Source organism: Zingiber officinale, chromosome 4A (assembly GCF_018446385.1).
Source record: "Zingiber officinale cultivar Zhangliang chromosome 4A, Zo_v1.1, whole genome shotgun sequence".
NCBI classification, from domain to species: Eukaryota; Viridiplantae; Streptophyta; class Magnoliopsida; order Zingiberales; family Zingiberaceae; genus Zingiber; species Zingiber officinale.
This window is the reverse complement of record NC_055992.1, coordinates 18383879-18398578: the sequence shown is the minus strand read 5'-3', so window position 1 is coordinate 18398578 and position 14700 is coordinate 18383879. Positions and strand designations below refer to the sequence as shown.

The following is a 14700-nucleotide window of genomic DNA, read 5'->3' as shown; positions in this document are numbered from 1 at the left end:
TGCCCTAATCGGCGCCGCAACAGCCGCCGCTGAGGCCTTAATCCCTCTGCTGCCGAAGCCCTAGCCGCCGGCGACTCTGCCACCGCCGATCTCCGGCCTGTGCCCTAGACTCAGCCCCGACGCCACTGCCGGTACCGGTTTCTCAGCGTCGGCCGCCGGTGCCGTGCCTTTGCACCGCCGCCGACACATCCCCTCACCTCTTGCCGCCGGCCACAGACCGAGCAGTGCCGACCATCACTGGAGACTGCTTGTTTCCGTGCCCTAACATTGCCTTGCTGCCCTCTTTTGTGCTCTGGATCAGCAATCGGTCACTGCAGCCTCCCTTGTGCGCTGTTTGGTTGATCGCACCCTAGCTCCTTGCCCTAAATCTGCCGAGCCCTAATTTGTTCTTCACTGCCGTGCCCTAGGTTTTCCCCTTTCTGGTGAGTGAGGTAAGCAGCTTACCTTTGTTGTTTCTTTGTATTTGATCACTGGTTGGATGCAGAAATAACTCACAGATGCGGTTGATTGATATCTAGGTTTGGTGTCAACGGGATTAAGCTGTTGTTGGAGCTGAGGAATCTGATCATTATTCGTACACTTAGGTGAGCATGTTTAGTGAATTTGGTTGGGTTCCTATGGAGGATGTTCCATGCTGTATAATTTTGTATAGGGTATTAGGTTATATCTGGGTTAGATTTAATTTTGGGGTAGGCAATTGGTTATGTTAATTAGGGTTTTCCCTAATTTAGTCTTGTGGATTTTATTTAGCTATTTAAATTCTTATGAATTTTAGCTAAATAAAAATATATATATTGATTGGTACAGGACATTGATTCGAGACGGTGTCTCGACGAGGGATCAATTTCGGATTTGGACTTTTCGATTGGAGGCGGGTACTTTTGACTTTTTGTCTTTGATATGCTTAGTAATGAAATTAACATGTTGCATTAATTGTGTTTCTTATCTGTTTCGGTTAATCACTACCCAAATCTTGGTACGTGCTTGATTGATTGATTGATTTGCATCTCATGTATATTTTACCTGTTTATACATGCTTATAGGGGGTAGTGATATACCATGCTTCACCATGTTCAGGACCTAGGTTTTTATACCTTATGTGTACCTTTGATTCAATATGATTCGTTGACCTAGGGTGCACTTTTCTATATATATGGATTAGGTCAGGATGTTTATATGGTTATTGCCATGCCTCATTTGCATGATTGCATGCTGTGCGATAGTCCGCTCCATTATTGTTGAGCACATCGCCAGTTACATGGATCTGCACACACCACCACTCATGGGTTAGTGGTCGATTTAGGCAGAGTGTGTTGCAGCAGGGACTCTGTTAGGCACCGTTGGTCCGCTCATGGGTAGTGTGACACAACGTGTTATCCGGCAGGGATTCCTCCCCGTCTTTGAGTACCGGGAGATGAGAGCATTGCGCTTCCCCATTTATGATTTGGGGTAGGAGGATATGTGTACTCCGACAGCATCCCGTCCACTCGGTCACTCATCAGGAGTAGTGACGACAGAGTACACGGTTGTCACAGCCCTACCCACTCGGCCTCACTATGTGTGTGAGATGATCGACTAGCGTCAGGGGTGACCAGGACGCATCATTGGCATCATATGCATGATGCATTTTTTGCTTGTGTTTGTGGTTGCTGAATTTATATGCTGCATATTGTTTGGATACCTATGTTTGACATGCATACAGGATTCCTATACCACTCGGACTGTTTGACCTTATACTCAGGACCTGGTTAGTACAGCATTCTCCTGTTTACTTCAGATGCATTTTTATCTTTCTTATCAGGAGACTGTACGCATGATTAGTGCTAGGTGTTGTTTCTTTACTTTGCATATTAATTGTACCTGCTGAGTGTTGAACTCACCCCGCCTCCATTGTTGATATTTTCAGGTTGATGCTGTCAGGAGGGAGTTCCAGTCGCTGGTCCCCACAGCACGTAGTGCTACTCCTCTGCTGGTTTTTTGAGTTGTTGTTTTATTTTAGCTTTTCGCTATCAGACTTTGTTTTAGTTTTGTTTTGGACTTTACATATGGATATTGTATGGAATCTTTCCGTTTGATGGACTTTTGGTATGATTTGGATTTATTCTGCTACATGCCTGCCTGGACGGCAGAAGAGGTGAGTTCGTCGGATTTGAGCTTTACGAGTGTAGTGGAGTAGGGTTGATTTCGAGTCAGGGTATAATCTATCTGTTTACTTATATAAACTGCGTGGTGATGCTTTATTTTGTTGTTATTATTCCAGCCGCCTGTAGCTGAGGTATATGTGAGATGTAGAAAAGTTTCAGATTGTCCACCGTACAGGGGAGATGCTGCCGAAATTTTCTCGGACAGGGACTCCTCTGGGGCGTGACAGTTAGAGATTTATTTTAGGCACAATATGACATTAAGTAGCTTAAATCCAGACGACCTTTGCCCAACACACTGTATATGTAGAGTTTCCTAAGGATAAGTGTCTTTAAGTCAGCCCGGTCTTTGCCCAGCCAGGCATATACAGAGAGTCTTATGTTCAATTGACCTCTATCAGGGTGATCTAATAGTAAGGGCTTTATGAGGTTAAGTGTCTTTAAGCCCGCCCGGTCTTTGCTCGGACGGGCGTACACAGAGAGCTTTATGCTGGATCGACCTCTATCCAGCAGATCTAATATAAATTGGTTTATGAGGCTAAGTGTCTTTAACCCTGTCAATCTTTGTTCGACCGGGTGTATATAGAGAGCCTTATGTTTGACTGACCTCTATCCGACCGATCTAATATAAATATATTTATGAGACTAAGTGTCTTTAAGCCTGCCAGGTCTTTGCCCGACCAGACGTACATAGAGAGCCTTATGTTTGACCGACCTCTATCTGACTGATCTAATATTAAGGGCTTTATGAGGCTAAGTATCTTTAAGCCCTTTCCTCGGTCGGGCATACACATAGAGTCATATGTTTGACAAACCTTCATCCGACCGATCTAGTATAAAGAGGTTTATGAGGCTAAGTGTCTTTAAGCCGACCCAGTATGTACCCGGCTGAGAGTATACATAGAGCCTTATGTTCAACCAACTTTCATTCGGCTGATCTAATATAAAGAGGTTTATGAGGCAAAGTGTCTTTAAGCCCGCCCGGTCTTTGCCCAGCTGGGTGTACACATAGAGCCTTATGTTCAACCAACCTTCATCCGACCGATCTAATATAAAGAGGTTTATGAGGCTAAGTGTTTTTAAGCCCGCCCGGTGTTTGCATGACCGGACATACACAGAGAGTCTTATGTTCGACCGACCTCTATCCGACCAATCTAATATAAAGAGGTTTATGAGGCCAAGTATCTTTAAGCCTGTACAGTCTTTACTCGGTTGAGTGTACATAGAGAACCTTATTTTCGACCAATCTCTATCCGGGCAATCTAAAATAAAGAGGTTTATTAGGCTAAGTGTCTTTATGACTCCCGTCTTTGCCCGATCGACAGTACATAGAGAGCCTTATGTCCGACTGACCTTTCATCCGACCAGGTGAGTATAAAGATTTTTAGAAGGCTTAAGTGTCTAGAGCCGGGTTAACCTTTCCTCCGGCTGACCATTTACTAACCATGTGTATTATTTTTTTAGTTTCAACGTAAAGTCCTAGAGTCCTTATATCCGATCAGGTTTGTAATCGGTCATCCTTATCCAAGCGTCTTGCTTTAGAGTTGTATGGGCAGGATGCGACAACTTTAAAGTTGAGTGATCAACAGAACCAAGTGCAGAATGCTCCTTTACCCTAACTTTAACTACCATATCATCTTGACTTTGACCACCGCATCATCTTCTAGATCCGCTCGATATAACCCGTATCAACAATCAATGTGCCAAATATATTCTTATTTCCTCCAGGCCTCAGTCTTACTTCTTCCATGAGTCAGTCTTACTACTTCCCAGCATCATTAGAATAACCTAAGTATAGGGTAACTAGTGCTTTCAAGCCACTAATAACGGTCAATGTACCAAATATATGCTTATTGCCTCCGAGTCTCGGTCTTACTATCTAGAGGCATCAATCTTATTACTTTTCATCATCATTATAATGAGCTAAGTGTCAGATAACTAGTACTTCTGATCCACTAATAATAGTCAATGTGTCAAATATATTCTTATGGCCTTTGGGCATTAAATTTATTGCTTTGGAGCATCATTATAATAACCTAAGTATCAGGTAACTAATACTTTTAAGCCACTAATAATGGTCAATGTGTCAAATATATATCAGTTTTTATTTTTGAGCACCACATTGCCAATTAATATGCTGGATGTAAAAATCTCAAAGTCCCACTGTGATTATATTTATATCTCATTTAACTCTTGTTCTTAAAGCTTACTTTTTGCAAATTCTCTTATTAAATTTTATGTGTTCAACTTTCATTTTGCATCACTTGTCTTGTTTTTTTCCCCATTGTATTCATATGTTTAATGTCAGACTTTTGTACTAATTTGGGATATGTGTGGAATATACAAATTCTATTTTCTATCGCTTGGAGCAAATGTAATGTCATAATTTCCATGTAAAGATGATTTACATTTGAACGATGTCTAGCTATCAGATTGAAGTGTAATAGTTTGGGTAACTTAACTTAAAATAGATTTTTTTAAGGACTTTATGGTGGAGAAAACTTGTTATCGAAGGTTGTATATGTTTTTGGAATTGAAGAAGATTTTGTATTGGTGGTATATCGCAGTGTAAAATATTAATAAGATATATTAATATTTTAGAATGAAATATAAATATTATGTATTGATTTGGTAATGCAATATGTTATGAATATAAATTAGTTTTGTAAAGTGAAATGTGAATATCGTAGATTGATTTAATTTGGTATTGCATTTGGTTTTGGAAATCCGATAAACATAAGAATCATTTTTAAACTGGTTCAAATTTGATATTAGTTGCGATTTTTAACTACTTCGAAAACTAGTGCTTACAAGTGTTTCCAAACCATTGCATAAGCAACCAGTCCCAATTGCTTCTACAGTCAAGCTTCCCAACCGGCTAACAACCGTTACAATAGCAAACATTCAGAAGTGTGTACTCATCGTTCTAAATGGCCAACTATCTGTTGGTGCAACCTTAGGTCAAGGTTGACCTGGTTGACCCGACTCGAGGTGACTTGACTCGAGTTGTATTTTGATGTTTGACTTGGGAAGATTGTCGGTGCAACCTTAGGTCAAGGTTGACCTAGTTGAGTTGCATGTTGATGTTTGACACTCGTGAGAGAGTTCTATTCTTGATATGGGACAAGAATAGATGTTTGGGAGATTATTGGTGCAACCGTAAGTCAAGGTTGACTTGGTTGACCTGATTCGGGAAAAAGTCCAAGTATGGAGACTTGGCAACGGGAAAAGTCCAAGTATGGAGACTTGGCACTGGAAAAGTCCAAGTATGGAGACTTGGCAAGAAGTCCAAGCAGGAGCTTGGCACGAGGGAAAGTCCTAACTGGGATGTTAGGCGGTTGGAAAGTCCGGTGAGTGAAGCCGGTGGAAAGTCCTAACTGGGATGTTAGGCGGTTGGAAAGTCCTAAGTAAAGCAGTTGGAAAGTCCTAAGGGATGTTAGGCGGTTGGAAAGTCCGGTGAGTGAAGCCAGGCAAGTGGGAAAAGTCCTAACTGGGATGTTAGGCGGTTGGAAAGTCTGGTGAGTGAAGCAGGCGGTGGGAAAGTCCTAATCTGGGATGTTAGGCGGTTGGAAAGTCCCGTGAGTGAAGCGAGCGGGAAAGTCCTAATCGATGTTAGGCGGTTGGAAAGTCCCGGTGGTGAAGCCGGCGGTGGGAAAGTCCTAATGGGATGTTAGGCGTGGAAAGTCCCGTGAGAGCCGGGCAGGAAAAATCCAGATGGATCAAGGGTGATCGGACATCCGGTTGGGAAAGTCTAAGTGGGTCAAAAGGATTGACCGGACACTTAGCGGGAGTGGCAGGTCAAGGAGTGACCAGATGCTAGGATGATGTACCAACAGTCAAGGTTGACCGGATGTTGGTGTGAAGCCTTAGGTTTAGGGTCGAGAAGTTTGGATCGGCAGTGACCGATCCGGTGATCTTGCGGTTGCCACGATCGGTCGATGACCGATCGTAATCGAATCGATGGCTCACGATTGTGTCTGATCGATGCGGAGACCGATCAGAGGCAACGCAACCTCGCGAGGAGAAGCCGAGGATCGGTCTCGCTGACCGATCCACCCGTACGATCGGTCGGCGGACCGATCGTGATAGATCGATGGTGAGGCGAAGCTGATCGATCTATGGACCGATCAGGAGCTGGATCGGCCCAGGCTGATCGGTCGCCAGACCGATCAGGACATGGCCTGATCGGTCTGTGGACCGATCAGGAGGTTCCCTGATCGGTCCATGGACCGATCAGGAATCTAGCCGTTGCGACGCAACGGCTAGTTCTCTGCTCTTCTTCTTCACAGGTATAAAAGAGGGCTACAGGACTACGGTGAAGATCTCTTCTTCTGCTGCTTCTTCTTCCTTCCTGTTACGAAGTGCTGTTGTGCTTGAGCTTTGTTTGAGCTCCTCCTTGTCGAAGCTTCGCGTGAGCTTCATTCCACGACTGGATCAGCTGCTGCTGAGTTGCTTGTTGCATCTGTCCGTGAAGTTGCTACTTCATCTGGGACCCCAGTCGACGAGAAGGAAAGCTACTGTGTTTACATTCCTGTTGTATTTTGTTCTTGCTATTCTCTTGTACTCTTAGCTTGCTGTTGCAAGTGATTGTGGCGAGGTTTCTCCACCCACAAGGAGTTTGATTTAGCCGGTTTTCCGGGGACTCATCCACCGACGGATTGATAGGCTTCGTCCACCTTACGGACACGCCGAGGAGTAGGAGTTTCATCTCCGAACCTCGTTACATCCTCGTGTTCGAGTTTGAGGTTTGATCTTTCCTTTCTTTCTGCATTTAGTTTCCGCTGCGCTAACCCTAGTTTGTAGAAAGAAACACGAGCAATTGGGGTCGGCTATTCACACCCCCCCCCTCTCTAGCCGTACGAAGGGATCCTAACAAGTGGTATCAGAGCAAGGTTTGCTCTTCATCGGATTAACACCCGGGGAGCACGAGCTAGAGGATGGATCTACTCGGAGAAGATGTCACCATTCCACCCTTCTACGAATGCGGTGACTTCGCGTATTGGAAGGTAAGGATGAAGTACTTTCTTATGACTAACATAATGAATTGGTTTTGTGTACAAGAAGGTTTTTCTCCTCCGGTGGATAGGGAAGGAAAACCTCTTGAGAAGAAGGAGTGGACTAAAGAACAAATTCACAAATCCGAAATCAACGAAGAGGTAATGAGAATAATTGAATTTTCATTGCCTACTAACATCTTGTGTAAGATAGGTTACAACAATGCCAAGGAATTATGGGATAACTTGGCCAAGTACCATGAGGAGAGCTCCACTTCAAATCATGAAGAGGAGACAAGTGAGTCATCAAGTAGCTCACATCATGGAGGAGAGGAATTAGAAGTTGAGGGTTACTCAACATCTAAGGACGAAGAGGAGGAGAGTTCTTCTTCAAGTTCGGAGCAAGAAGAAGAAGCTTCTACCTCCGAAAGGGATGAAGAAGAGAGCTCGCATCCACCCTCAACCCTAGGTAACTCAAGCAATTTAAGTTCAATTAAATTACACATTATGTGCTTTGAGTGTAGGGAACATGGACATTACAAGAGTAAGTGTCCAAAGAGGGTAAGAAAGACTCCACCGGCGCCAAAGGTCAAGGAAGTCGGAGTCCCGAAACGCAAGGGCAAGGAGCACATCGTGTGCTTCCAATGCAAGCAAAGGGGACACTATAGGAGCCATTGTCCGAGGGGGAGGCAACCTCACAAGGGAAAGAGACCGGGCACATCGATAGGGGGAGCTAAGGCAAACCCTAAGGTAACCTCTAAGGTTCATTTTTGCAATTCTAATAAAATGCATGCTAGGAATTTTATTGCACTTGTCGATAATAACAAGCATGATAACCTTAGGAATCAATACATGTGCTTAGGAGCTAAACATGTGAGTCTAGGTAAGGACAATGCTAGAAATGATAACACTAGGATTAACTCATCTAAGGTTAAGGAGAACCTAGGTAGAAATCCCAAATCATCTAGACATATGCCTAGAAATACCTCAAGGAATAATGATAAATTAAAGCTTGAGGTATTAGAGAAGGAAAATCAAGTCTTGAGGTCAAGACTTGATAATTTAGAAAAGGCTCTTAAAAACATGGAGAAGTCATCTCTAGGTTTTAAGAGTCAAAAACCCAAGTCCAAGGAATACCTCAAGGAAGGTTTGGGTCACAAACCTAAGTCCCAAATGGTCAAGCCCACTTATCATAATGTTCCATTCGATTATGGAACAAAACCTAGGGCTAGGAAGACCACCACCAAGGTCACAAGGAAAGTCACCCCTAGAGTTGATCTTGATGAATCCCAAATGACCAAGGCTTCAAAGCCTAAGAGGGTCATTAGGAGAGTTGCTAGGGAAGTTATCCCTAGTGAATATTTAGTGAACCCAATGAGCTCAAATAGGTATTGGGTTCCTAGGAGCATTTTCTCTACCCCATAGATGGGTTAGAGAGTGTCAACTCCAATTAGAAGGGTAGTTAACCCAACTTTGAGGAAATTGACACTCAAGGAGCATTTTCGAGGTTTTGATAACCTTTGAAAATGAAAAAGAATTATTATTTACTCCTTGAAGAGTAAATTGTGCCATATTTAAAAAATATCGATTTTAATCTTATTTGGCACAATTTAAGAAAACCTAGAGAAATACCATAATTGGGATTTTGGTTTTCTCTTAGGGATATATGGGCAATCTAGGGTTAGATTTTAAGTTAGCTAAGGCTAAGGATACTTAGATAGGGAATTTAGGTATTTTTTTTTTTGGGTGCTAACTTGCCATGATTGGTTGCCATATGCCATGCCATGACATCATATTTATTTTATTATCATTTGAAATGTCATGATAATGCTTAGGCTAGTTGATATGTCATGCTTTATTTAAGTTTTCAAACCTTATGCCATGACATCATGACATTGGCACATGTTTTTACTTATGATATCATTATATGCCATGTCATCATCTCTTGCATTATAATCAATGAAATTGATTTGAGGACAAACATATAATTTGATATTGAGATCAAATTGGTGTTTAGAAAATGCATGAGAACTTAGCCTAAGTTGACCTTAACCCATATCTCACATCGAATTGACTTGAATGTGGTTTGATACACCTTAGATGTGTGTGAGATATTAGGATCATGAGTTAGGATCGAGGTGCATTGTCCATGTACCTAGATGACCCTAATTCAAGAAATGGAGGATCATAGGGAAAACTTGTGTACAAGTCATGTACATAGAGTCCTAAGATTATGATCCTAAATTAAAGGGTTTAAAATCATTTCAAAATTGTTTTGAAAAACCTTGATGAAGCTTTCCTAGTGATTGCATTCATCATTGAACATTGTGATACAAAGTTGAGTTAAACTTGAACTATTTCAAAGTTTCTGAACTTTGTATCAAGATTGAAAAATGGAAGTTATTTTCATAGAAAACTATTTTTCCATGATAGTGTATGATATGAGGAATATATCCTCAAAGTTTCATAATTTTTAGAATTTTCTTGAATTTATTAGGAGTTTCTGATTTTCCAGAAGGGGAAATCAGAAGTTCTGATTTCAGTGGCTGGATCGGTCCGGGGACCGATCCAGGGAAGATCTGATCGGTCTGCGGACCGATCCAGAGTATTGTGGATCGGTCTGCAGACCGATCCAGTGAGTTTCAGTAGCACGAGTGCGATCTGGTGAAGGGATGATCGGTCTGGGGACCGATCAGGGCGTGCCGAATTTCTGATTTTTCAGCGGTTGTCTGAAATTTCAGTTATGGAAGTGGTGTTTTTTTTTTTTGGGATTCCTAAAGGTTTGGAACTCTCAAAGACATTGTTGGTGCAATGGTCAAAGGGGGAGTTGACCTTTAGGGGGAATTTTACCTAATTATCAAGGGGGAGTTGACTTTTAGGGGGAGTTTTTACTCCTTAAGACTTTTGAGAATTAGTGATATGGGATTATCACTAAGTTGATTGTTGAGTTTAGTATCAAGGGGGAAATTAAGAGTTTCAATGAAAGGTATGGGACTTTCATTAGGAAGAAAACTCTTGACCTTGATACCCTCCTTTTTCTTTTTGATGTGTGTCAAAAAGGGGAGAGTGTTCATTGGAGAATTATTGGAGAACCCAAGTTAGGTTATGGGGTTAACCTAAGCTAGGGGAAGAATGTCAAGGAATGTTCGAGGAAGAACATTGGAATTCTTTTTGATGTGTGTCAAAAAGGGGAGAGTGTTCATTGGAGAATTATTGGAGAACCCAAGTTAGGTTATCGGGTTAACCTAAGCTAGGGGAGGAATGTCAAGGAATGTTCGAGGAAGAACATTGGAATTCTTTTTGATGTGTGTCAAAAAGGGGGAGAATTATTGGAGAACCCAAGTTAGGTTATCGGGTTAACCTAAGGGGAGAATGTCCAGAGAATGTTCAAGGAAAGAACATTGGACATTGGAAGATGGTCGGAAAACCTAAGTTAGGTTATCGGGTTAACCTAACTTGATTATGGGTTTTGTCAAACATCAAAAAGGGGGAGATTGTTGGTGCAACCTTAGGTCAAGGTTGACCTGGTTGACCCGACTCGAGGTGACTTGACTCGAGTTGTATTTTGATGTTTGACTTGGGAAGATTGTCGGTGCAACCTTAGGTCAAGGTTGACCTAGTTGAGTTGCATGTTGATGTTTGACACTCGTGAGAGAGTTCTATTCTTGATATGGGACAAGAATAGATGTTTGGGAGATTATTGGTGCAACCGTAAGTCAAGGTTGACTTGGTTGACCTGATTCGGGAAAAAGTCCAAGTATGGAGACTTGGCAACGGGAAAAGTCCAAGTATGGAGACTTGGCACTGGAAAAGTCCAAGTATGGAGACTTGGCACGGAGAAGTCCAAGCAGGGAGCTTGGCACGAGGGAAAGTCCTAACTGGGATGTTAGGCGGTTGGAAAGTCCTGGTGAGTGAAGCCAGGTAGTGGAAAGTCCTAACTGGGATGTTAGGCGGTTGGAAAGTCTGTAAGTAAAGCCGGTGGAAAGTCCTAAGCGGGATGTTAGGCGGTTGGAAAGTCTGTGAGTGAAGCGATGGGAAAGTCCTAAGCGGATGTTAGGCGGTTGGAAAGTCCCGTGAGTGAAGCCGGGCAGAGTCCTAACTGGATGTTAGGCGGTTGGAAAGTCCCGGTGAGTGAAGCCGAGCAGTGGGAAAGTCCTAATGGGATGTTAGGCAGTGGAAAGTCCCGGTGAGTGAAGCCGGGCAGGAAAAAATCCGATGGATCAAGGGTGATCGGACATCCGGTTGGGAAAAGTCTAAGTGGGTCAAAAGGATTGACCGGACACTTAGCGGGGAGTGCTAGCAGGTCAAGGGGTGACCAGATGCTAGGGATGATGTACCAACAGTCAAGGTTGACCGGATGTTGGTGTGGAAGCCTTAGGTTTAGGGTCGAGAAGTTTGGATCGGTGCGGTGACCGATCGGTATCTTCGGTTGCTGATCGGTGCAGTGACCGATCGAATCGATCGATGGCTCACGGTTGTTCGATGATCGATGCGGAGACCGATCGAGGCAACGCAACCTCGCGAGAGCCGTAGGATCGGTCGTTGACCGATCCACCCTCGATCGGTCGGCGGACCGATCGGCATAGATCGATGGTGAGGAACGGCTCGATCGGTCTATGGACCGATCGGGAGGTTCCTCGATCTGGTCGAGCAGATGATCCGCGTCGCCGCAGGCGAACCGCTCTCCTTCCGCCAAGAGGATGTGACGCTGACCGGCTGGGCGATCGAGAATCTAGCCGTTGCGACGCAACGGCTAGTTCTCTGCTCTTCTTCTTCACAGGTATAAAAGAGGGCTACAGGACTATGGTGAAGATCTCTTCTTCTGCTGCTTCTTCTTCCTTCCTGTTACGAAGTGCTGTTGTGCTTGAGCTTTGTTGAGCTCCTCCTTGTCGAAGCTTCGCGTGAGCTTCATTCCACGACTGGATCAGCTGCTGCTGAGTTGCTTGTTGCATCTGTCCGTGAAGTTGCTACTTCATCTGGGACCCCAGTCGACGAGAAGGCAAGCTACTGTGTTTACATTCCTGTTGTATTTTGTTTTTGCTATTCTCTTGTACTCTTAGCTTGCTGTTGCAAGTGATTGTGGCGAGGTTTCTCCACCCACAAGGAGTTTGATTTAGCCGGTTTTTCGGGGACTCATCCACCGACGGATTGATAGGCTTCGTCCACCTTACGGACACGCCGAGGAGTAGGAGTTTCATCTCCGAACCTCGTTACATCCTTGCGTAGAGGTTTGATTTCTTCTCCTGTTTTCTTTCTGCATTTAGTTTCCGCTGCGCTAACCCTAGTTTGTAGAAAGAAATGCGAGCAATTGGGGTCGGCTATTCACACCCCCCCTCTCTAGCCGTACGAAGGGATCCTAACACTATCTGCACCGATTATTTACCGCTTCTATAAAATATATTCACAAGCGGTTATTAACTGCTTCTAACATCAAAGTTTCTACTTCTACATGTCATCTTTCTAAATTGGTTCAAGACCACCTCTATAAAAAACATTCATAAGCAGTTTATAACTGCTTCTAAAGGTATGCATTAGAAGTGGTTGGATAGTTTAAACCACCTATTAGTTTTACCATTTCGGTTGCCCTTAGCACTGCAGTATATGCAATGGTTGGATAACCAGTTCAATAGGTTTAGTAGTGGTTCATAATGTTCCTAAAGGCCTTTTAAAACCACTTCTAAAATCTTTTTTTATTTGTAGTGACACCATGAAGAGTTAGTAACCCCCAAGGTGGCTTTTATAGTGCAAAACTTTAATCTTTTGAAAAGTTTATATTGTAGCTCCAGTGTAGACCGACAATAGGGGGTGAGCCTGCAATAGAAGGTAGCACCTTTCTAAATCTTTGGACTTTAGTTAACACATGCTAATTAAAATTAATAACATAAAAGAAAAAGGGACACTAAGAATTACTTGGTTTGCAACCGAGGAGGTTGCTAATCTAAGACAGTTGAACGCACACTATGAAACTCCTTCTTCGATAGAGTCGGAGGCCGAGTAGCCCCTTACAATATTTAAGAACAAGCAGAATTAAAACATAAATTCGGAAATGTAAGTACAATGTGTTCTATAAACTTCGAGGACCAAGGCTCTATTTATAGTCCACTGGCCGAACTAGTCGTTTACTGAGGTGGCAGTTCTTGGGCGCCTAAACTCGGTCCGGGCGCCTGGACAAGGTCACCTGGTTCCACGCTACAACAATTCTTCATCAATTAAATTATCATTGTCCAGGTGCCTGGGACAGTCCTGGCGCCTGAAACAGTCCGGGCTCCTGGAGTCTTGTTAACATTGACTCCAAATCTTATCCTTGCTATAATGGCTCGATGAGGGGCCCAAGCTTGTCCAGGCACCCAGACCTAGTTCGGGCACTTAGACAAGTCAACTTCGTATTGACTTGTCAGGCTGCTGCTCTGGTCACATGGATGATTCTTTAGCTATCCAGAGTTGAGCTCACCTGAACCCAACTCTAGCCTTCTTTTCGAGCAGTTTCCTCCCGTGCTCTCCTCCATCGAAAGCACTACGTACATCCTTCTTGTCTGACAGTGTACTATTCTGTAACACCTCATCCCTCAGATGCACCGAGCCCATCAACTTGCTTCCCATGTCATTCATCTTGCTAGCTGTGTCTTTCGCTCGACTTCTTGTGTTCTTAAGTCACTACACACTTAGACACAAGACATCAAAAAATACATATCCTAACTTAACCTAGTTGGTCACATCAAAACTCACTCGGGGTAATTACATATATTTCATGTGCATACACTTCCATAGATTTTTGTTTTCAGTTTAATCTTTGCTTGTATGGCTTAAGTAATTACTGGGAATACAATCAAAGTTTCACATTAAAAATACATGAAAAAGATCATGGTTTTAAAAGATGAAAGATATCTCCATTAGTATGAGACATTTTGATTAGAGCTCAAAATAAATCAATGAGGGTTTAGACTTAAAATGGATAATATCATACTATTATGGAGATATGTGAATTCTTTTAGTCTTAACAAGCGGTATCAAAGTCGTGATCTAAATTGAACCATGTGGGTGGAATAATAGACATGAACGAAAGAGGTGAGGGCTTCCAGAGGAGTGAAATCTAAGCAAAAAAGTCCAAGCGAGTTATACTTGGTGGAAATCCTAGGGAGTGAACCCTAGGTGATGAAAAGTTCAAATAGATCAAGGGTGATCAGATGCAGTGGCCTTGAACGAAAGAGGTGGGGGCTCCTATAGGAGTAAAATCTAAGCAGAAAAGTCCAAGCAGGTCATACTTAGAGGAAATCCTGGGAGTGAACCTTAAGTCGTGAAAAGTCCAAACAGGTCAAGGATGACTGAATTCTTGGTGAAAATCCTAAGGAATTAATCATACATAGTGAAAAAGTCTTAGAGGACCAGAGTAGGTAAATAGTGATAGGATGATTGAGGGGAGATTTGGATCATGAGAATAACGATGATCCTTCGTTTGAGGTAAAAATTGTTGGGAATACAATCAAAGTCCTACATTGGAAATACATAGAAAGATCATAGGTTTAAAAGATCGAACATATATATCTCTATTAGTATGACATATTTTG

At 42.9% G+C, this 14700-nt stretch overlaps 1 long non-coding RNA gene across 1 annotated transcript; it reads left to right on the top strand.

Annotated features, from left to right (window-relative positions):
• Positions 1 to 348: 348 nt before the first annotated feature.
• Positions 349 to 852, top strand: LOC121973183. Its single transcript, XR_006109409.1, has 3 exons — positions 349 to 431; positions 519 to 584; positions 808 to 852. It is a non-coding gene; the product is annotated as an uncharacterized LOC121973183 (long non-coding RNA).
• The last annotated feature ends 13848 nt before the right edge of the window (positions 853 to 14700 follow it).